Source organism: Copadichromis virginalis, linkage group LG1 (genome assembly GCF_057382275.1).
Source record: "Copadichromis virginalis isolate Kocher_CV1m ecotype Utaka linkage group LG1, C_Virginalis_male_GT1.1, whole genome shotgun sequence".
Lineage (NCBI taxonomy): Eukaryota > Metazoa > Chordata > Actinopteri > Cichliformes > Cichlidae > Copadichromis > Copadichromis virginalis.
In genome coordinates, this window is record NC_140618.1 from 38,088,689 (window position 1) to 38,113,840 (window position 25,152).

General features: G+C 41.5%; 1 protein-coding gene across 1 annotated transcript in view; it reads left to right on the forward strand.

The window, feature by feature from the left end:
* The window catches only part of LOC146719220 (nuclear receptor ROR-alpha A-like), a 171,517-nt gene that overhangs the window by 86,746 nt on the left and 59,619 nt on the right, over window positions 1-25,152 (forward strand). The gene's annotated exons all lie outside the window — the stretch shown is intronic.

Below are 25,152 nucleotides of genomic sequence, written 5' to 3' on the forward strand. Positions count from 1 at the left end.
GGCCAGTCTGTACTGTTAGTGCTGGGTGGCCAGAGAGAGAGAACGTGGACTCAAATGCAAAATACAGTGCGGAGGCAGGAATTGCTTTTCATTGGTTTATTGTGTATTTACAATAATGGTGACTTGGCGTGACGGACTGGTGGAGAAGTGGTGGAGACGCTGATCTAAAATACACCTCCTGCTGATTGCCGGTAATGACCAGGCAGGTGTGGATTCTGGGCTCCACCCAGAATGGGCGGACACAGCAAGACCAGGCTGGAGCAGAAACACACTGAACACTGTGACAACCATGACACTGTAGAAACGCAGAGTTTGCTACAAAGAGCGACTTTCCCGTCTGACTTCAAATAGATCATCACACACACATCCACACGGAATTTCAGTTTTATTTGACTTATACAAGAACTTAGAAACTGTTACTACATCCTTCTGAGCTGTTGCAGTGTAGTCTGATTGTTGTGCTAGCATTATAACTCTAAACTATAATCTGATTATAAATGTGGTTGTGAGAATAATTTGTACAGAAAAGACTGAAATGGCTTCTGGGTATAAAAGGTGAAGACAAAGTGCCTAAAGCTTGTAGCTTTTCTCTGGCAGGGGCCGACTCTTGCACAGCTTGCATAGAAATTTTTGGGAAAACAGCCCTCAGCTCTTTTGATCGTTTCAATTCAATTAAATTTTGTTTATGCAGCGCCAAATCACAACAACAGTTGCCTCAAGGCACTTTATATTGTAAGGTAGACCCTACAATAATACATACAGAAAAAAACCCAACAATCATATGACCCCCTATGAGCAAGCACTTTGGTGACAGTGGGAAGGAAAAACTCCCTTTTAACAGGAAGAAACTTCCAGCAGAACCAGGCTCAGAGAGGGGCGGGGCCATCTGCTGTGATTGGTTGGGGTGAGAGAAGGAAGACAGGATAAAGACATGCTGTGGAAGAGAGACAGAGATTAATAACAGATATGATTCAATGCAGAGAGTCATACTTGTTATTAATCTCTGGCTATGACCTCAGCAAACACTTTGCTGTTGAGTTTATGGGCTCAGTCAGTAGTTTCAAATATTACTGACTAGAACACAATGTCAGTTTTGATAATAATGCTTCCACTTTAAAGTTAAAGAGTGTTACGTCCCCTGGCTATTGTGATTGTGATCAGTGAAGACCTCCACAGGTTGGGAAGTAGATCCCACATACACGTCAAAATGCTGAAGAGCCAGAAGCATGGCCAGAGTCTCCTTTTCAATTGTCGAGTACCGCCTTTGATGAGTATCGAACTTCTTGCCAAAGAAGCAGACAGGATGACTCACTCCTTGTCCATCATCCTGAAGAAGAACAGCTCCAGCCCCCACCTCACTGGCATCCACTTCAAGCTTGAAAGGTTTCGAAAAGTCTGGAGCAACAAGAACAGGTGAACTCGACAGAAGACCTTTTGCACATTCAAAAGCATGTTGACACTCAGGACTCCAAATGAATGGTACCTTCAGGCTGCACAGGTTTGTCAGTGGTGTTACGACTTCAGAAAAATTCCTACAGAAACACCTGTAGTAACCAACCATCCCCAGAAATCTACGCAGCTCACAGCATGTTGTTGGCACAGGAAAGTTAAGAATGGCATTAACCTTTGCACTGATAGGGCGAACCTTGCCCTGCCCAACTTCCTTTCCAAGGTAGGTCACTGTAGCCTTACCAAACTCGCATTTAGCCAAGTTGAGGGTCAAGGAAGCATCAGCTAAACGCTTGAACACAGTGGTTAAAGTGTCGACATGCTCTGACCAGTTGGAAGAATAGATGACCACATCATCAAGATAAACATTACAGTTCGCCACACCAGATAATACAGTTGACATTAACCTCTGAAAGGTAGCAGGAGCATTTCTCATTCCAAATGCCATGACTGTATATTGTAAAAAGTGATCAGGTGTTACGAAAGCTGAGATTTCTGATGCTCTTTCTGTCAGAGGTACTTGCCAATAACCTTTAAGAAGATCAAGCTTACTCACATAAGCAGCAGATCCGACGCTGTCAACACAGTCCTCAATACGGGGCAGTGGGAGGGAATCAGGTACTGTTACTGCATTTACCTTGCGGAAATCTGTGCAAAAGCGAGGTGTTCCATCTGATTTTGGCGTAACCAGGCACGGAGAACTCCATGGACTATAGCTTGGGATAGCCAATCCATGCTTCAGAAGGTAGTCTACTTCTGTGTTCATCATTTCCCTTTTCGCCATATTCACACGGTAAGCATGCTGCTTAATAGGCACTGCATTCCCAACATCAGTGTCGTGCTCTATTACAGTAGTACGGGAAGGCATGTCCCCAAAGAGTGTTAAATGAATGTTGACGAGCCTTTCAATGTCCAACTGTTGCTCACGGGTCAAGTGGGACAGATATATAGACAACTGGGACAGTACCTCAGAATTAAGCATTCTGGCATTCTGGTAGCTGGCATCACAAAGTTTGAGCCCGTCTTCATCTAAACTTGACCTCAATCCTGAGGAAGAGTTCAACAAGAGAGTTTCTGGAGATGAGACTTGCTCTGACGGAGATGCCACAGGCTTATCTGCGGTGCCACAGAAAGAGTCAGCTCTAGAATGAAAGGATTTGAGCATATTGAGATGGCACAAGCGTGTTTTACGCTTCCTATCTGGTGTTTTAATCACATAGTCAGTGTCATTTACTTTCTTATCCACCTGATATGGTCCACAGAAGCGGGCAGACAATGCAGAGCTAGCAGTTGGTAGAAGAACCAAAACCTTGTCACCTGGATTGAAAGATCGAGGAACGGCTTTCTTATCATACCAACTCTTCATCTTCCCCTGAGCAGAGGAGAGGGCTTCTGCAGCTGCCAACCTGGCCTTATGGAGGCGCTCTCTGAACTGTGAAACATAATCCAAAACATTAGTTTTCACAACATGATCTGTTGACAAGAACTGTTCTTTCAACAACTTAAAAGGTCCCCGAACAGAATGACCAAACACTAGTTCATTTGGGCTAAACCCAAGGGACTCTTGCTTAGCTTCACGCATGGCAAACACCATCAGGGGTACTCCCTCATCCCACTCTTTTCCAGTATCCAAGCAGTATTTCTGCAAAGTTGCCTTGAGTGTCTGATGCCAGCGCTCTAATGCTCCTTGAGACTCAGGATGGTATGCACTTGACACAACATGCTTAATCCCCAGAGTCTGCATGACCTGCTTGAAAAGTTTAGACAGAAAGTTAGTTCCTTGGTCTGTCTGGACTACTTTTGGTAAACCAAAAGTAGTAATAAAAAGGCTTCTTATTTCTTGGAAGATGGGGTCTTGATGCGCAAGTGGACTGCCCACCCAAGTTTAACAGCGGACGTAGAGGGAAGCTGTTCTGATGACTGACTGGAGCACTACTTATCAGATTGTTGTGCCTCTTGAGTATCGTCACTACGTAGTCTCCCTTGCACATGAGCACCCCCTGACAAAGTTCTTCACTAACCAAAAGTAGTGAAGAACTTTGTCAAAACTTTAATCACCAAAGGTGCAGTTATTCTCCTGAGTGGGACAGCTTCTGGAAAACGAGTCGAAGTACACATTGCAGTCAGTAAAAACTGATTACCATTCTTTGTCTTGGGCAATGGACCAACACAGTCCACAATGACCCGTTCAAAAGGTTCACCAAGTACTGGTATAGGATGAAGAGGAGCTATAGGAACTGTCCGGTTTGGCTTTCCTGCAATCTGACATGTTTTACAAGTGCGGCAAAACTCAACTACATCAGCCTTCAATCCTGGCCAAAAGAAATGGTTGAGTATCTTGTTGTATGTTTTTGTAACTCCCAAATGACCAGACAGGGGGTGCTCATGTGCAAGGGAGACTACGTAGTGACGATACTCAAGAGGCACAACAATCTGATAAGTAGTGCTCCAGTCACAGTCATCAGAACAGCTTCCCTCTACGTCCGCTGTTAAACTTGGGTGGGCAGTCCACTTGCGCATCAAGACCCCATCTTCCAAGAAATAAGAAGCCTTTTTATTTCCTGTTTCAGAAAGAGAAGTAAAGCATTTAGTCAATGAGGGATCAGACTTCTGAGCAGCAACAAGGCTTTCACGTGTGACTGGCAAGTCTAACTGTGGGAGATGGAGATCCTTCCACTTCTCAGTAGTATCCTTTGAACCACTTTTAAGATCAATCAGGGTTTGCAAATCATCTGTAGCCAGAGCCTGAGCCAACGAAGAGTCTGACAAATCAATTTCTGCAGCTTTACGTCTTGCTTGAGCCCTGGTGAGAACACAAGCAGGAAAAACATGTTGCTAGGTCGTTGCTCTTCAAGTTTGATTCTAGATCATTTGTTACTTCGGGAACAGGTTGCACTTTTCCACCAGCAATATCATTTCCCAAAATAAACTGCACCCCTTTTATGGGCAATGAGGGGCGTACTGCCACAGAGAAGATGCCATTAACCAACTTTGATTTGGTGTACATAATGCAAAGGAGCTTCAACATAGCCCATTTCAACTCCTTGAATCAGAATACTACCATGACAAGAGGAATGGTCACTCAGGGGTAATACATCAGATAAAATCACAGATCGTGACCCTCCCGTATCTCTGAGTATTCGAATGGGTTTTTCATCCTCAGGCTTCCCAGTCAATGACACAGTGCCATCTAAGAGGAAGGGTTTGAAGCAGGGATCAACTCCTTCACTTTGATCCCTTCTCTCAGCACAGATGGTTTTAATTAAGCCTACTCCTTTTGGTGACTGGTTCTTGCGCTTCAAAGCGGGACATTCAACAACAACATGACCAAGTTTATGACAATAGAAACATTCCCTTTCAGTCCTTGGAGCAAAAGTCTGTCGTGGGCTTGAAGGATCCTTTCGTGGGGGAGGTTCTCTGGTGGTAACTTCACGTTTCTGCACAAAAACAGTTTTATGAGTCAGCACAAATTCATCAGCTATCACAGCTGCTTCTTTCAAAGTGGAAACCTTCTGTTCATTAAGGTGTACAACAATGCGTTCTGGCAGGCCATTTTTGAACTCTTCCAGCAGTATCAGTTCACGTAAGGAGTTGTAGTCAGGAACTTTACTTGCTGTTATCCATCTATCAAAAAGAGTAGCTTTTTCACGAGCAAACTCTACAAAAGTCTGATTTGCTGTTCTTTTGTGATTGCGAAAGCGTTGCCTATACGCTTCGGGAACAAGTTCATAAGCAGCAAGGATAGCAGACTTCACTACATCATATTTCAAACTTTCTTCCAAAGACAAAGCAGAACAGACTTCTTGTGCTTTGCCTACCAATTTGCACTGAAGAAGCAATGGCCAAACTTCTCTCGGCCAGTGCAATGACGCCGCAACACGTTCAAACACATTGAAATATGTATCAACTTCTGATTCACGAAATGGAGGTACCAACACAATGTTTTTACTCACATTGAAACCACCTGGGTTTACATGGGAGGAGGTTGTTTCATCAACAGATGAATTTGCAGAACTAGGTTGAGTAGTACTTCCTGAAGTCTGTGCCTGTAACTCCAACTGACGCAGTCTGACCTCCCTTTCAATCTGCAACTCCAGCTCCAACCTTTTCAGCTTTAACACCTTTTCTGTCTCTGTTTCCAACTCCAACCTGCGAAGTTCCAACTCTGCCTGACGAGCTTGGGCTTTATCCTGAGCCTCCAATTGTAATTTAGCCAAACGTACCTTGAGTAATACTTCTTGTCTTGAACGAGGAGAAGATGGAGTAGGAAAAGAAGGTGAGCCATTAGTGCTTAACTTTTCCACCGTTTGTTGCTCCCCAGCAGCAGGGTTTTGCCCTTCTTCCTTTAACACAGCAGGCTTCACTCCTTCATTAGGGGACCTGTCAAGAGGAACTGGCAAACGAGGTGATTTAGAAACAGGAAGCAGGCCTTCTTCTACAAGTTTGTTTGAAACAGCAGTTTTCAAGTCCTCTTTCACCATTTGCCTTGATACATTTAACTCAAAGTGTGCTGCTATAGCAAACAAATCATGTTTTCTACATACGTTTAGCTCCTCCCAAGAAGGATTACTCAAAAATGCACTCAAAGTGAAAACACCAGTTGCCATACTAACTACCTCTGCCAAATACATCAGCAGAAACAAACTCCAAACCTTCACCATCCACAAATGGATTAACCAGGACTTTTATCCCGGACGAGCCGCCAATTTATGTTACGTCCCCTGGCTAGTCTAGGGGGTTGAAGGGACGAACATAAATGTGGATAGAAAAGGAGGAGCCAAGATGGTAATTCTAAAAGGTTTATTTAATACTGGTGATGGGATGTGGGTTCAGACCGAGGTGGGTTCAGGGAGAGCCAAGGCCAACATAACAAACAAAACATCCCTGACGTAGAAATAAAAGAAACTTACCTAACTCCAAAGAAACAAAATATACAACCTATAACCATAACCTACCTAACAACACATAAACAGGAGAAAACAGGGTGTCAAAACAAAAGGCAGCTCTCCCCTACAAGCAGTCTGAACATGAAACAACAATGCTCACACAAAATACAAAGGCATGCAAGCCTGGACAAGTATGGCAACCAAAATGGCCAGAGGGCACAGAAGCACAGCTCCACAGGCCTTAAGTAGTGCTCTGCTGATTACCAATTAGCCGGACTCTGCGCAACATCCAATCAGGACAGAGGAGGTGGAGCCTGGACAAAACAAAGGGTTAATAGGGAGAAGAGACATCCTCCTGGGGGATGTAACAAGGAGTATCGCCTGTTAACGCCTCTACACTCAGAGAATTTTGTGAAAAATTCATCCATAGAAAACACACTGTGAAAAAAAAAGTTGAAGTTTATGGCGTCATTTTTGTGCCTCTGTTCTGTAAAAAAAATTTGCAAGTACAAATGTTGCATTTTGAGGAGAAAATTATTTTGAAAGAAGAAACGTTTAATTTGAGAACAAATTTCATTGCTGCGTGCAAGAAATATATTTCAGTGTTTGCTATTATCCACATACACACACTATAATAGCACCTCTTGCTCAGATCTTTGCTCTGTGTGCTCACAGACATCTGCAGACCTGCTCTCACTGTGTCGCTCGCTCACAACATCTCTGCTCCGTGCACGCTCAACTCTCTGTACACCGTTGTAAGTGTGCCACAAAACCAAACAATCACAGACTTGGATGCAAAAATTCTGATTGGCCGTTTTTGGTCTCCAATCAGATCGCTAGCTACTGCATTCAGGAAACACGGTCAAGAATGTAGCTAAATCCATTTTCGGTTAGTATGTTTAATTATTTTATTTTTAAATATATAATTTTTTAAGTCCATTGTTGGTTTTAATCTAGTTTAAACCAAACCACTCCACTGGATTTAGCTACATTCATCTGAACAAATATATGCTGAAAATGTATCCTGTTTTTTTGCAGGTTGTGTTAACAGCTGCATTAAGAAATTTTACGTGTCCGGTATGTTAAGGCCTTAAGGGTCTGCTTTAGACCAGGACTAACTTCTAAGCCACCGTGGCATAGCAACACTCGGGCCATATGCCAATATATCACTTCAGTTTCAAAAGGTGGAAGGATTTTTGTCTAATTTGATCTAACAATAGTGTACAGATTGCCTTTATACCAGGGGTGGGCAATGCCAGGCCCCGAGGGCCTGCAGGTTTTACATCTCACCCTGGGTCAACACACCTGAATCACATGATTAGTTCATTACCAGGCCTCTGGAGAACTTCAGGACATGTTGAGGAGTTAATTTAGCCATTTAAATCAGCTGTGTTGGTTCAAGGACACATCTAAAACCTGCAGGGGCACCGGCCCTCGGGGCCTGGAATTGCCCACCCCTGCTATATACCCACTGAGTTCCAAACACAATAACCAACTAAATATGTCAAGTCTAATTACCATGAATTCTCCTTGTGCAGATCCAGTAGCATTTGAACTGAGGATATTCTCCTGCAAAGCTTTGGTGACCCTTACATCCATTATCAAATCGATTATTCGAATATATAGATTTAACATACAAAATGTGTCTATTTATAGTCAAGAGAGCATTAAAGCGACAGCCATATATTATCTGACCTTCTAAATCAGTCACTGAAGCTGCATAGGCTCCATACTGTCATGTTTGTCATGTGTAGGGATCAGATCATCTATCAGGTACATATGGGGGCCTTGAAGGCATGAGTGGGATATCGTATGTATGTGTGTGTGCATATGTGAGCTTGGAGACGGGCACAGAAGGCTGAGCAGCATGCTTCTCTCTCAGAATGAAACCATCTATTTAATATATTTAATAAGCATGGGAGGAGGTGGTTATGGTGTGTGAGTTGAGGAGACCAAGAGGCTCTGTAGGTATGTTATGCTGTATTTTTGTGTCATCAGTTCTGGACAGATACAAGCTAAAAATGAATGTGTCTTCTAGCAGGTGTGCATCAATACCTCACACATATCAAAAGGTTTTGACACACTATTTTTTTTTTGTCTAACAACCAGAAAAAGCACATCTAAGCATTACTGTTCAGCCAACTAATGTGTCAATATTTCCCCCTTTGTGTCAGGATGACAAAAGAGGAAATCTTTATTGAAAAACCAATTGATATGTTTCAACTTTTTCCAATGGTGGGCCTCAAAGATCCTCCACTTCTTTTAAGGGTTCTTCACATGTTTTGGGTTCTGTTGCCATGCTAATGTCTCCCCCACATCAGTTCCACAGTGTTTTGTTTTTCCACTGTTGTGTTGTATTCAGTTTTCTGTTTGGTTTTCTTCAGTGTTTCATAGCATTTTTCTATTTGCTGGTGTTCGTGTAGGTTTTAATATGTTTGAAATCTAAGGGCCACTGTTGCCTACATCACACAATTTTTGAACATTTATCTAGCAACTGATATCAGTGAATCACATCTTATTATTCAAGCAGCTCAAACCTCAAATAGTTCCAAGAGGCGGCTCCTGGTGTCCAAATAGGTCTGTATCATCGGGTAGAATAGAAAAATGGCCCCTTCTACCATACATTATGATTTTATTGAACACATTTTTTTCCCATAAATTTATGGGTTGCTACCTTGAAGTGTAAATTATGGCACCCATTGTACTTGAATCAGTACCACTAAAGTTGCCGCTCTAGTTCCCCTATGTTTAAACAGCTAACTCAACCGATCTCGGCACCTGACTGTGCCTCCCTGAGCCTGGTTCTGTCGGAGGCTTCTTCCTGTTAAAAGTGAGCTTTTCCTTCCCGCTGTCACCAAAGTGCTTGCACATGGGGGTCATCTGATTTTTTATTTTTTTTTTTTTTGGGGGGGGGGGGGGGGGGGGTTGTTAGTTTTCTTTGTATTATTGTACTTCCATTTACAATATGAAGCACCTTCAGGCAACTGTATACATATAATTGATTTGAATTGAAAGGCTGCAGTGGCGTTGAACTGAGCCCACCGCAAAACACTTCCTGTTTGTCATTCCCCCTCATTCTCTCTCTCTACGGTCTTTCCAAAGATCAATAAAGAAAAAATAAAGGCTTAAACTCATAAAGTTAAAAAATTAAGCAAAAATGTTATTGGCCAATGAGTGTGCAGTGTAAGTAGAAACTTGGAGGATTTATTTTTTACAAGCTGCAATGGCCCATTCACACACAAACTCATACAGCACTGTATTCTAAGCACTTTCTAACTATACTGCATGTGCTCACACTCCTCCTTTGGGGTTCAGTGTCTTACCCAAGAAACCGAGGGTCTGTGCATGCATGGTGTCACAGACCCTCGCTTTCTCCTTCGTAAGCATGCCTTGCTTATAATGTCAGCTCGGAATAGCTGGAATATATTTTAACATAGACGGCACCCACCATGACGTTCCAGGCTATAATCTAGTGTGTACAACTATCTTGTAAAATGCTTCTAATACAGTCATCATTCCCTTAATTATTTAATCCATTCACACAGAATTAGTCTCAATACTTAGAACAAATATGCTGATTCCAAATGATGTCCTACACCAGTCTACTGCACTCACACACGTCTCTGTTTGTCAGCATCAGCGCTGCCTTCATGAGAGTATTCCGAACATTCCAAGACTCCAAATGTGGAAGTTTAGCAGATATGTAGTGCCAGGCTCTTTCTAGTGATGGCATGTGTTACGCAGTGTTCAGATGTGCACAATAAATAAAAAAAATATGCCGTAGGAAAATAAAATGATTAATAATGGTTGCCATGCCATAAATCTATTGTAAACAATAGCTTTCCCTTATGTCTCTGACCCCCGATTACATCAATGCTGAAAATATTGCACGAACTGAGACGACTGCCTTTGTGACTTTTATGAAAAATTAAACAGGTTTTATTTTTGAGACGTGTTAAACAGCTGCTAGATGAAAGAAGAGCGTCTCATGTCTGAGTGATTTTTAGCTCAGCCCCATATACAAAGTCCTCGAACTACATGAACACCAAAACTTCCCTCTGTTAGTGCAAAACTGCTGAACGATTTCCTGATTTTGAATGAATTGTTCCGACTATTCTGTACTGAGACTGTTTAAGATGTTTTAGTCAGGTAACAAGCATGTCGAATAAAGCAGAGCTGTGACTATAAGCGACCACAGACAACTTTCTAATCATGTGTGACGGCTGCTTTGGTTGATTGGTGGCACTCGCCTGGGTTGTGTACCTGCGTCGGAGCAGCTTCAGTTGCAACAGCAGAGTGTCAGTTGTGTTTGGCTGCTGGTGATAAGCCGCTGCTCTTTCATGTGAGGCTGTGTGAGGTGGCAGTGAACGTTACTGCGGTTAAACAGGAAACAACTACCACAAGCTATGTGGGCCTGTGAGTGTGTTTGTACACTCATTATACTTTTGTCATTTATAGACTTTGTACATCTTCAGCTCAGGGAACTTTAGAGTGTATGTGGGCACGTTAACTGATCACAAATTATGTTGCCAAACTATTGTACTTTACTAATGTTTTGAGCAACCCCATATTGCTTTATATAATCCTGGGAAAATGAGAAATATGTGCTGCAATTTATTGAAACGTGCAAACGTAAAGGGAAATCCATTATATAAGGCAAAAACAGAATTTTTACATTTCCGAATAGCTTGAAAGTCAATATTTGGTGTGACCACCTTTATTCTTCAACACAGTCTGAACTCTCGGGTCTTCTTCAAAGACATTTAACCTCCTAGGACCTGGCGTCCACATATGTGGACATCACATTTTGGGTTGTCTAAACCAAAATACAAAATTTTGCTCTACAAGGGCCTGATATCCCCTTACGACGACACTATACTGACACTGTTCTATTGACATTTTAAACAAATATCCTCATATGTGCATCTCATTCTTGTCAGAAACAAAAATCAGGTAAAAAAAAAAATCTGGCAATTCTTTGTTTTTACATTCATCAGGTCCCAACATGCCCAAATATCAAAGAGAAATTAAAAATGCATGCCATGGAAGAGTTCGGGTCTTAGGAGGTTAAAACACCAAAGCTGGACGATGGCTGCATTTGGTCCTGTTCTCTGTCACGTTGATCTCAAACTGCTTGAATAATGTTGAAGTCCAAGTTCTCAGGAGGCCAATCCATGGCTCATTGTGTTACACTGTATGTATTATTATCCAGGTATGCTTTTACTGCTTGGCAGTGTGTTTGGATCTAAATGGTACTTTTGTGCATTCATAATTCCAATTTTTACAATTTTCCCAACACTACTGGCTAAATCTGCCCCAATCCATGACAAAAAGGTGGTACACAAATAGAAAATGAAGTTATGATTATCATTTACTGAAGTTGTGTGTTTTATCTGTTTTATTTCTCTGTGTGGTGACTGGTCAGTAGGTGTTTGTTATCAGGTGCCAAATGAAAACTGTTGATGGAAAATTAACATCAAGTGAATCAGCAGCAGTGAAAATATTTGGAACCAGAAGTCTCTTTTGTTAATTAGAAATGTAATTTTAAAAAGTTTTGGTGGGTTACAAGATATTTTCAGGTAACACAGTCGACCGTGGCAACACATTTGGATGCTTGACTCTGACCAGAAAAGTGAGTCACTGCCATGAATCCTTGTTACCTCAAACTTAAAAGTCGTGTTGACAGCCTGGTACAGAAAGCGGTTTGTGCTTCTAAGGAAAGCTTCTCACTTCAGTTCCTCACAATCATCTTAGTGAAGTGAGACGTGTGGTTCCTGTGATTGACATTACAGCAGGTGGGTGTTGGACCTGTTTGTGTTATTGGTACCTTTTAGAACATTTATATTAATATTATCTAACAGATAACATGACTTGCTTTTGTATTTTTTTAAATTTAGCGTTAATTGACAGAATGTCTGCATGTTGCATGTGTACAATTTATGAAATAAAAATGAATAAATTTAAAAAAAAACACTCAGACTGAGGCTTCAGAAACCAGCGGGTAATGTCATGGCTCCCATTCAAGGAGCTGCAGTTTTCAGCACTTGAGCCTGATATTTTCCAGAACGCACTTTTTGGCTGCTTGTCAGACAACGTTAATGTGTTGCCTTTTCTTTGCTGACCGACATTACTAAAACAAAAGAGTAGTTAAGCTTTATGTGGGTCCTGTAAGCAACTGCTACACAGACTTGCTGCTTACAGAAATAAAGGTTTTACAACAAACTGTCCCAATTTAACCTTGGATAATGACTGAGGACACGTCACAGTGGAGAGTCTGTGGTGCAAATTTAAGAAACATTTGCGTTTAATTAAATTATGTGAAGTAAATCTGGGCCGTTGATGATGTCATAGTGATGCCATCAGCCTCGCTTTGAACTTAGAGACAAACAGTGCATAACAGGAAGTGGATTGGGAAAGACTTGGGTGTGTAGCACTGCACATCCATGATCTGAGTTGAATTCTGGGAAGTGTTTAACCCACGACAGGGAGAAACTTCTGGATTTGTGCTCTGCTGCTTTAATTTGGACTTTTCTGCTTTCAGTCAGCAGCGATTCTGCTGTTGAGATGCACTTTGAAAACTACAAAGGACATGGCTCTTTATCTTTCATGTCATCTAAAATGAACTTTAAATCCACAGACATACATGTTATCATAGTGTTGTGGGTACTGTTGGCAGGTAAAATATGAAAACTCATGTTAAAAATATGGCTGCATGAGTCATTAATATCCTTCGCAGACTGATTTATCCTTTTTTTCAACATGAGGCGGTTTTATTTTAATCATCTTTGTTTGTTTCATTTCAGGAGATATTTTGGCGGAAGCTTTACTTCCTCTTGTCATTTTTAAGCAAGTCACTGAAAGTTCACACACATCTCTAATCCTTAAATCACATTTTATCACCACCATCTTAAACCCTCATTTCATTTGATGCTGCGGGCGACTGAAGGCAGCGAAAGAAAGGGTGTTTCTTCTTCTTTCTTTTTGTTGTGAGCTCCCTGATGAGTGGCGGTGAAATGACTTTGGTGGCTGCTGCTAATGCGCTATAATTGGTACGAGGAGCCACTCGCTCTGAACAATTATATGATGCAGGAGCTGCAATCTCTGTTGAGAGAGACAGAAACAGATTCCCTTCATCTTTGGTGTGTCAGCCTGCCGTGTTTTACATCCTTCAGAGCTTTAAAACAGATTTCAGACACGGCGTAGCAGCTCTGACTGTGGTGTTTGACAGCACAGGTTGTACCTGCTGCAGCCTGGAGGGGTAAATTTGACTTTTTTGTGTGTCAGATATATTTGTGTCAGATATATTTTGGAGGAAGACGAACTGTCAGCTAGTCGACTGTAAGCTGACACAGTGACCTGACATGTCAGCTTACAGCTTACAGGTTTTCTTTAGGTTATTAAATTGTCTCAAACACAGTCTGGTTAAGATCGTGTTTTGAAGGTGCCCTGCGGAGTTTTCCTGTAGACAAAGTTATTTTTACTTTACACCCACAAAACCCACTTTGATGACGAAGAAAATAGCATTTTCAAAACTCCCTCATACACTTATAAGATGCTTTCTTGTGTACAATTTTCACAAAATATAATGAAATGAAAATATATTTGTTTATTATCTAGCTGTCTTTATTTTATCAAAAAACAAGGCAAACAATTGAGGCAGCAAAAACATTGGTAACTGTGTTTTTGCCTATCCCTAAATAACTATTTATGTAGCACCAAATCACCACAACAGTCACTACTTTATATTCTAAAAAGGCTAAAAAAGGTACAGAACCCCCCCCCCCCCCCCTTCCCCCCAAAATCAGATGAGCTTCTGAGTAAACACTCGGTGACAATGGGAAGGAAAAACTCCCTTTTAACAGGAAAAAACCTCCAGGGGAAAGAGCCAGAGTCAAGGAGGGGTGGGGCCATCTGCTGCAATTGGTTAGAGGTTAGAGGAGGGAGACAAAAGGCATGCTGTGGAAGAGAGACAGAGGTTAATAATAACTAATGATTAAATGCAAAGTGGTGTATAAACCCATAGTAGTGGAAAGAGGTGAGTGAAGAAGAAACACTCTCTGCACTTAAAAGTAGAGATAGTGTCTTTCTCCTGAATCCAAACTGGAAGGCTGGAAAACTGAAGGCTCTGCCTCCCATTCTAATTTTAAATATGCTATTAGCACCGGTAAGCCCACAGTCTGAGAGGGAAGTGCTCTATCGACATGATATGGTACTGTAAGGTCATTAAGATAAAACTGGACCTGATTATTCAAGAAGGATTTAACAGGGTGCCGGTGAAGACATTATTATAAAGCCTCATTGGCTACTTCACAAGGTAATTCTTCCCAAACAATAAGAGAATGGTCTGAAAAAAGAAAATGGCCAATGAGCAGCACTTCTCTGACTGAAAATTTCTGTCCATAAAACAGGACAGAGACATTGTTAGATTGCTTTGAGTTGATTGGAAGGCAGCAGTAAGTCAAACAACCGTCTCTGAATGAACAACACACTGAACACTGAAGCAGATGGGCTGCAGCAGCAGAAGACCACACTGGTTGCCTAACCTGTCAGCAAAGAACGGGAACAATTCACGTGAAAGATTGGAAGAACAATGATACCTGTGCTGATGAGCCTTGATTTCTGATGTGATATTTGGATGGCAGGTTTTAATAATGTGGTCTAAACAACACGAAGCCATTGTGTTATCATGCTGATCTCTAGAGATTTTCTCCAGCACCTTGTTGAATCAATGCCAGGAAGCATAATGGTTGTTCTAATGGTAGAAAGGAGAAACCCAGTACTGGCAAGATGTACCCAATGAAGTGGTTGATGAGTAAATGTTTAGAAATCTTGTTGCTTTAATCACATATTTAAGAATTTAATACTTCGCTGCTAATAAATGACAGTAAAGTATGTGTCAGGGGCAACATGGGTGAGGCAGGTTGAAGACCATGACAGAGCTATCCATCCATCCATCCACCCATCCATCCATCCATCCATCCATCCACCCATCTTCTTCCGCTTATCTGGGGCCGGGTCGCGGGGGCAGCAGCCCAAGCTGAGAAGCCCAGACCTCCCACTCCCCAGCCACCTCCTCCAGCTTATCTGGGGAACACCAAGGCGTGGGACATGCCCAGAACACCTCGCTCAGGAGGCTCAATGTGGAGGAGCAGTGGTCTACTCTGAGCCCCTCCTGGATGGCTGAACTCCTCACCCTATCTCTAAGGGAGAGGTCAGCCACCCTTCGGAGGAAGCTCATTTCTGCCACTTGAATCCGTGATCTCATTCTTTCAGTCACCACCCACAGCTCATGACCATAGGTGAGGTTAGGGATTGACCAGTAAATTGAGAGCTTCGCTTTTACACTCAGCTCTTCATGACAACGGCATCTGCATCACAGCAGCAGCAGCAGCACCAATCTGTCTGTCGATCTCACGCTCCCTTCTCCTGTCGCTCGTGAACAAGACCCCGAGATACTTAAACTCCTCCACTTGGGGCAGGAACTCGTCCCGACCTGGAGTGGGCACTTTTCTGGCTGAAGACCGTGGCCTCAGATTTGGAGGTGCCGATTCTCATTCCCACCGCTTCACACTCTGCTGCGAACCGTTCCAGTGCGAGCTGGAGGCCATCACCCGATGAAGCCAACAGAACCACACCATCCGCGAAAAGCAGAGATGTCTCCTGGCTTCATGACGGAGCCAGAAGGACAATAAAGAGAGAGAATTAATATCAGTATGTTTGCGGTCTTGCCAGTTTCCTAACTAATTCAGAAATATTATTGACTTTCCTTTTGGTCATCTGTCAGCTTCATTGAAGCCACGAGGCTACAAACACAGGTTTGTGATGCATTTTGAATGTGCAGGTTTTGAACATAAATAGAAATCTTGCTAATACAGATCTGAACAGTTAAAATGAGTGAATATGACTTAAGAGATCACTGAGGGGTTACAGTCACCGATAAAGCATCATCGGTGATGCTTTGCAGGGTAAGAGATGCGCTGGAATGTTCTGGAATGTGTTGTTTGTGGCCAGAGACTTTCAGTCAAATGTTGGTTTTAGACCAAACTTCATCACAGTCCAGCTCAAAAAATATCCAGTGAAATGAAAGCATTGACTGGTGGGAATAGAATCAAAGTATTCTTGTTTGTGTTGTTAGTAAAGCTACTCTTGCTTATGAGGCTTCTGGTTGAGTAGATTGTTGTCAGAGCATTTTTAAAAATATTTTTCTCCTGCAGTTTTGAGCCTCAGCTCATTGTGAGCAAATGTTTCCCTGCTTCATCCATCAGAGCCCTGAGGGATCCTCTCACTCTGTCGCCAGCTTTTCTTCTTAAAACCTCGTCTGTCCACTGGGGCATCCAGCTGGAAGAAGCTTCTACGTCCCTCATGTGTTTCCTTATGTCGCCGCTTTCTGCTCAGCTCTACAGATGAATTATGGAGGAGAGCGAGATGACAGAAACACGCCAGTACTGAGTGCATACTCTATGTTTGATTAGATTCATTTAACTGTTTATTTTAATGCTTTTTGTTTGCTTTATTTTTCCAAAGCTCACATATTATTCCTGTCCGCCTCAGCCTCTGAAGGACTGCCGGGCATGCCGGTAAAACACAAAGAAAAACGTCTATTTGACAAAATCTATAATAATTCTGGAAAGGTGTGGTTGTCACTTACAGGTTTCAAGTTGTTCTTGTTGTTACATCATTCTGCAGCACACCAATCAAAAGTAGATAATCCTTTGTTTAGTTATAGTCGACCTTCAGAAGAAAATTTGCCATCTTTTCTTCTGGAAAACAACATTTTTAAAGTCATTTTTGTGTCCTGGATCAGAATCAGAATCAGAATCAGAATACTTTATTGATCCCTGGGGGAAATTATTTTTTGTTACAGTGCTCCATTTTAAACCAACATTAAGACAAGACAGACAATACGCTAACTAAGAATAGTACAATATATACATATATATACATACATACATAAGTCACTTATAAATAAATATTTGGAAAAGAAACATGTGTAGTTGTAGCAGCAAACAGTGTGTTAAGTGGATGCGTTGTACAGGGAGATGGCCACAGGCAGGAATGATTTCCTGTGTCGTTCAGTGGTGCTTTTCGGTAATCTCAGTCTCTCACTGAACGAGCTCCTGTGACTGACCAACATGTCATGGAGTGGGTGGGAGGTGTTATCCAACATTGTCTTTATCTTGGACAGCATCCGCCTCTCCGACACCACCTTGAGGGAGTCCAGCTCCATCCCCACAACATTGCTGGCCTTACGGATCAGTTTATTAAGTCTGTTGGCATCTGCGACCCTCAGCCTGCTCCCCCAGCATGCAACAGCATAGAGGATCGCACTGGCCACCACAGACTCATAGAAAATCCTCAGCATTTTCTGGCAGATGTTGAAGGACCTCAGTCGCCTCAAAAAATAGAGACGACTCTGGCCCTTCCTGTAAAGTGCTGTGGTGTTTTTAGCCCAGTCCAGTTTATTGTCAATGTGTACTCCAAGGTATTTATAGTCCTCCACAATGTCAACACTGACCCCCTGGATTGAAACAGGGGTCAAGTGTTTCCTGGTCTTCCTGAAGTCCACGATCAGTTCCTTGGTCCTTGATATCAAATAATATTTTGGAGGGTTACTCAGGCAAAATGACACATTTAGGGGGTCACTGGGGGACAGATAATAAAACAAAAGAGGGTTTTAATTCTGTTTTTCACTCCTTCATGATTTCTTAGACCTTCCTCTGTAAGTTAAACACAACAATAAGTTTAACATTGTGTCAGCTGTGGGGTTTGCATTGGTTTTGTGCCAGCTGGCTTTTGTACTCGCGTGCTTACAGAGAGCGTGACTGTGACCTTAATGTTGTCCATAATGATTCCCTGGCTGTCTTCTTTCTGCTAACAGGCAGTCAGAGTCGACTCCTCTCCTCTGTAAAGCTTTGAATATTTCAGCAGTGAGCTGCAGGTTTTGGGTCAGTGTGTCAGTGTGTGATCCACTGTGACAGACTGCAAAAAGACTGAAAGAGGAAGAGGGAGGAGCAGTCTGAGCAGACTGAAGAGGTGGAGAATGCCAGTCACTGAGGGAATCACTGGCTGTTCTTCACAAGCATGCACCAGTGTTGCAGACAGATGTTTATATGTATTTGTCAAACCAGACTCGTGTAATTGTGACAGCTGCAAACCTGTTGTTTCCACAGCTCAGGCTGGGCTGGACAGAAACTCTAATACATCGAGCCCAGTGTACTCCTAAAGCCTTAGAAAGTACGTTATCCTAGTTATTCCTAATGTTTACTAAATCCTTCTGATCCAGATTCTGCTGGATAACAGGCCAAAATCAACACTTTGTCACCAGAGTGTTCATACTGAAGAGTCTTGGAAAAGAAAATGAACATTAATCATCCTCAGAGAAAGCTAGAAAATGGCTACAGAGTAGCACAAATCATCCACAAAGACAGAAAAAAATGATTTGACTTCAAAAAGGTTAGTTAGAGAGGACAAAATAACTTCTGAAATACAAATTTAATTCAATTTTAGTTTGATTACATATGTCATCAATTCACAGCAACAACAAGGTGCTATATATTGCAAGTTTTAAGACCCTACAGTGTTATTGTACCAATAACATCACGAATCGAAAAGACCCACAAAATAGTTCAAAAAGAAATAAATGATCCAAAAATTGACAAAATCAGAAAGACAACAGAAATACACCAATCGTCAAAAAGAGGTATCAGTTTATCCCCATCAGGGTCATCTGGAGCCTATCACAGCAACCACAGGGTGAGAGGGAGGGTACACCTTGGGTAAGGCTAACACAGAGAGGCAACAGTGCTAACCACCATGCTGCCAAAGAGACAAATCAACTTCAATAAAGTTAAATGCAACTGGCTAAAACGAAGCCCAAGTAATCCACCAGGAGATACAAAGTAAATACAAAGTGGTCAAAAAAGAGCTACAATGTCAACAACAGGCTACGAGTGGAAATCAGTCTGACCGCAGCCCATGCCCCCCCCCCCCCCCCCCCCCCCCGTCCCTCTGCTTTCCTGTCTGTCTTCACTGTATGATCCAATAAAGCACAAAAATAAAACAAATACACACAATGTCCACCAAGAGACACACAAGAGATTAATTACACAACAACAAAAAAAGACACTGACAAGTTCACACAGCTGTTGTGTTTTTCTCAGGTTGTTGTGTTGCTCTGTGTAAATGTGTCGCTCTTACAGCCTAAAATGTTTTGGTTGGAGCTTCTCCTCTTCCTGCAGCCAGAGTTGAAAGGCCACAGCTAATGAATATTCTAACTTGACCCAGATTCTGTGATAAAGCCTTGTAGGTGCTTGAGGACAGCAGTTATTGCACGTCTTTGAAATATGAAGTTGTGTGCCGGGTGTGTATTTGTGTTGGTGTGCAGACAGGATTAATTTTCGGAGGAAGTCAAAGGTCACTGTAGATAAACGACGACAACTGCTGGAAACGGAGTAAGTGTATTTCTGCTGATGAGGCATTTTCTGGCCACATTAAATCAAGTTGTGTTCCAGGCCAGGGTTTGATGATCAATGAAATCATCTGAATCATTTGTTTTCACATTTCCTCGCCTTTCTCTTTTCTTTTCTTTTCTTTTTTCCCTTGCTGCGTACATGACTTTGTGCACGTTCAGGTTTGCTCAGTAATACCACAGCATTGGTTCTGACTAATCTGATAGGAAGCAGATTGGATGGAGAGGATGTAAACTTTAGTTGTGAGTGTTATCAGCCGCCATCAGGAGCAAACTCGTGTACATCACTGTATACTGATGCTACTGTTGTTTGAGAACAACATTATTCTAGGGCTTAACCTAGAATAAATAATGTCTTTAAGATCAAACTGACAATGAGCAGTTTGGGAACTACTCATGAGCAGAGATGGGCAGTAACGCGTTACTTGTAACTTGTTACTGTAATCTGATTACTTTTTCAGGTAACGAGTAAAGTAAGGGATTACTATTGCAAAAACTGTAATTAGATTACCGTTACTTTCCCGTAGGAACGCTGCGTTACTGCGTTACTAAAACCGTGAATTTTTTGCGAGAACATCTCATGACAGTGACATAAGCGAGTGCGACGTTCGTGACAACAGCTGTGTGCAGATCAACAATGGATCATATATCGAGTGCGGGAGAGAGTATGAGTGTGCAGCGTTTAAAGCGTGAAAGTATTGACCTTACTTTGAGTTTGATTCCATAAAAAGTGACAAAAACATTAGTGTCCGCTGTGCGTGGGAAGAAAACTTCTTTTTACAGCGAAAAAAACCCCCTAAACTTCCAAGCAAGCACCGAGTAGCTACCACGTAATGGGAAACTCACAGAGAAACTCGCGGATTCTTCCACTGACCGCTGCGGCACACCTGCACCAGGGTAAACCTCTGCCTACGCCACTCCTGCTTTACAGGTGAAAATAGAGCAACAGGACCACTAGTCTTTGATGTTATTTATTTTCTGCTGTGTTTTACTTGCATCTATTTGAAAGACTGAGTGTAAACACAAAATATATATATATATTTTATGTGCTGGAATGTGCAGAAAATAAGTTTAAATGTTAAACAAATTTCTTCCAGTCAGAGAATGTTGCATATAATTAAAATTTTGCTTGATGCATAAAGTTAAAAGATTAAAACTAATAAAACAAGTTTTAAAAAGAGACTTTTCCATTTGATTACATTTTGTATGATGGATTATGCAGAAAAAGTAGAATTGGGCTGAAAGAGCCATTGCTTTATCACCTATTCAGGTTGTAAATAATTTTTTTAAAAAGTAACTAAGTAACTAAGTAATTAATTACTTTTGAAAATAAGTAATCAGTAAAGTAACGGGATTACTTTTTGGGGAAGTAATCGGTAATTAGACTTGACAAGGGGAGACAGCAGACGGGGGAGAACGAGCAACTATGGAGCACAGACAGAAACCAAAAGAACAGAATTGATAAATAATATGAAAATCAAAGTTCAATAATAATGTAAAACTGAAAACTGTGGGTCGACAACCCAGGCACCCTATCAACCACTAAATGTGTCCACACTCCTGTCCAATCCTAACTGAGACAGGATTTAGAAGTATTTAAGTCAGAAGTTGGGTTATAAACCTTCCCGTCACATGTAGTGAGTCTGTTTGAAATGCCAATGGTCCCCATGGCTACTAATGTTTGGGTGCACAGAGGGGTACATAAAGTAGCTCATTGTACACACTTTCTGCCATAAAGTCAAAACAACGGCTTTTGAAGAGTAGTGAAAAATTTGACCCAGAAACAAAAACGAAGCCTTTTACCCTCCTAATGCTCATCTGGAGTACAGGCCTCCACACACAGTGTGAAAAAACAATGTGAGAAATTTCACATTTTTCAGATGTGAACTTGTCATGTAATGTATATACACACTGAAAGCTTTGTGTTCTTGTGAAAGATTTGCCCTCAAAAAGCAGCAGGGAGAATTTTATGGTTTGATCCAGGAACTGAATCTTTTCAGGAGGTTAGTGGGGCAGTTTGGGCTCACGTTGGCAGAGTTGGGACTACATCCGTGGACTCTGAAATCCTTTCAGAGAGCCGACGAACCAGGAGCAGGGTCTGGATGTGTGCCTGAGGTAACACAGTATTCTTTTAGTGTTTCCATATGATTGTATTTTCAGTCCCAGAGCCTATTTTAACCAGTTCACACTGTGTTCACAATGCATTGTGAAATGCAGTGATTAATTTGTCAAAGCTGTTGTTTTGCATACAAAAAAAGTTTGAGCCCGTCCCCAAAAATAAATGTTAAATTATGTGGTTGCTGTGAACATTAAGAATAGGTGAGTCTGAAAAATATTTTGAACACCAGAAATATTCATGTAAATCTTAGGCATCCAGTATAAAGAGTACATACGGCCTTGTAATTTTCTGAAAATGCAGCTTTTCTGTTGTTCCAATGTTAGTAATCACTGTAAAAAAAAAAAAAATTAATAAAGCTAAATAAGCCGAACTCTACTTATGCTAGGTGGGGGTTAAAAGGATCTTACTGTAAAACATCCACGATAATGGAGTTGAATGAATATGGTTAATTCTCTCAATGAAATATTTTAAGATTGGTTGGATACGTTCAGACAAGCGGAGAGACGGTGGAGTCTGAGTGGCAGTTGAGAATGTGGCAGGAGGACCGTGAGTGCCCAGGAAAAACTGTTTAAAAATGTCAGCTATCAATGGTTGTCACTATGGTAACTACATTCATTTTTATATACAGTCTATGCTCTGATGCACACAAAGCCACCAGAGTTTCACCACAATCTCAAACAAACAGGAGGCAAGTTAAATGACAATACAGACGTCCGGGTGTAAATTTTGCTTGTAAAGAACCAATCTGAATACTCTGAATTTCCCCACGGCTGGATGTGGAAAGGTGACTTCTCTCTAAAAGGAGTCAGTTTTCTCCTTTCGCTTTTAATAAGCTGTCAAGGTTGTTGCACTCTTTATTTTAAACTGTTCTCTGGTAGATTAAGGACAAACTGCTGTCAGTCTCAATCACAAAGACACTATTTCCCACTTTAACACCACAGCATCATTTTTGCCCTTCAGGAAGTAGCTGGAGGTAAAACAACAATTTAAAACTGATATCTCATTGCTGAAGATGGTAGCGGCACTTTTTCTTCCAGTGTTCATGAAAATAAATGTGAACAGGACGGAGTAATGACATTGTCCACTGCTCTTAAATCCCTGAGGTACTCCTGCTTCAGAATGACTGTTTTTCCTCAGCCCCATTAGTTTTTCAGCTTTACAACAGTATTATTGTCTGTCTGAAGAAAGGTTTGTGTAAACCATGGGTGCATTCCCCCCGAAAAAAACAAAGATAGCAGAAACAGACGTATCTGGTATAAAAACCTGCTGTTTGAACTTTGTCCAGAACATAAAATCTGAAAAACCAAAACCAAACATCTACATGGTTTTAAAGGCTTCTTTATACGCCCTTAGGTGACTGCAAGGACTGAACAAGGAGAGTCAGGGCTGTGTGCACACCTCCACAGGCTGTGCTGGACAGTGATTGACTGTCCTGTTGTGTTGTGTGCATGTGTGATGGTAGACGACCAGATGGCTGATGGGAGGACTTGACATTAGAGGTGAACTGTTCCTGCGCTGAATGAAAAAATATGCATAGCACACACACATTTGTACCTATAATTTTGAAGTTTGATTTTAAACATTTACTTGCAGCACAAACGCTCAGAGAACCACCACAATGCTTTTTCCCTCCGCCATGATGAACCCAGCCACACCGAGTGTTTCACGTCTTTGTGTTATGATGGATCAACACATACACAGGAAAACTCAAGAAAAGCACAGTTTACACTATGATTTCATCTGTCATAGAAGTTGTTTTACTGAGCCATCCATCCACCCTGACTTCCTCTAGCCTGACGCTATTTGTTTTAGAAGACAGTCCTGAGAAACTCACACATTGTGAAGGTGAAACAATTTTAAATAATTACAGTTTGATCAACAGAAAAAAGGCTGGTTTCCAAGCAGATATATATATAAAAAAAATACAGTATTGTGCAAAAGTTTTAGGCAGGTGTGAAAAATGCTGTAAACAAAGAACGCTTTCAGAAATATAAATGATTGTTTATTGGCCCCAAATGTATTCTGGACAACCACCCCAAACACCCAGCCAATGTCATTAAGAACTATCTTCAGTGTAAAGAAGAAGAAGAAGTACTGGTTCAGTTCAACTTTAAAGTGTTAAAAGAAAAAACATCTTAAAAAAGCAGGTTACCTTTGTAAATTATTATAATAAAATTATTTAAGCTCTCACAAACATTTTGTAATCTAGGCTGAATATTCTAAAAATGTCGTAAATCCACCTCAACCCTTTCCTGTCACTACTGATATACACATACACACTAGTGTACACACACGTACACACACGACACAGTCACTGCAGTGACCTCGTCCAGATGGGCAACGCGAGCCTATCAGAGGGTCGAGTCACTGTGGCCCCAGAGCGTCTCCAACCACCACCCCGTCGCTCCCACAGCCCTCTGGAGGAAGCTAGAGTATGAAGAGCTGTTGCAGCTTTGCATCATTCTGCTGCTGAGTGTCCACATTTACCCCAAAATAATGAGCCTCACTTTATGTTTGATGACACACTGAAATGCCTGTGGAAACTCAAAGGCCATTTCTTTCTTGGTTGTTATGGGTGTTCACTGTTCTTTGTGAGCCTCAAACCTCCATGGCAGCAGCAGATGTAATTATAAACAAATTTATAGACTGTCAATTACCTCATGGTTGAAGGGCTGACAATGCAGTTAGGGAGGGGAAAAATTGTGGACCACCATCAAACTTTGGGTTTACTCACATTTAAAAAAAAATGAACCTATATTCTTACTGAGATAAAAATTCAGTTCCTAGATCAGCCTAAATTCATTCTAACTAAAAAGTAAATACAAAGTTAACGTGACCGGACACAGCAGGGTGGTGAATGAGTTCAGGCTTCGGTGGAACAGTTAAAGCCAGAATAGTAAAGGTATAGGATATGCTTTCAGGTTATAGTGTCATGGTTAATAAGTCAGTATTGTACAGAAATGTACAACTAGTTGTAGGAAAGCCACCGCCGTAGACAGACTCCCGCAGAAGTGATCTGTAGGGGATGGTGGATCTGTCACATCAGCTTCATAAATGTGGATGTGTATTTCAGCTTTGGGAAACTATAGGAGGTAAACATTTGATTTGGGTTTGTTTTTTCATTTTATTGGCAAAGTATGAAACTTTCCCAAACACACTCTGTTCTCTCTAACATTCTGTGGAGTGACGTCTATGGGAAGAACAAAAATTCCCAGCAAAAATCCACAAGA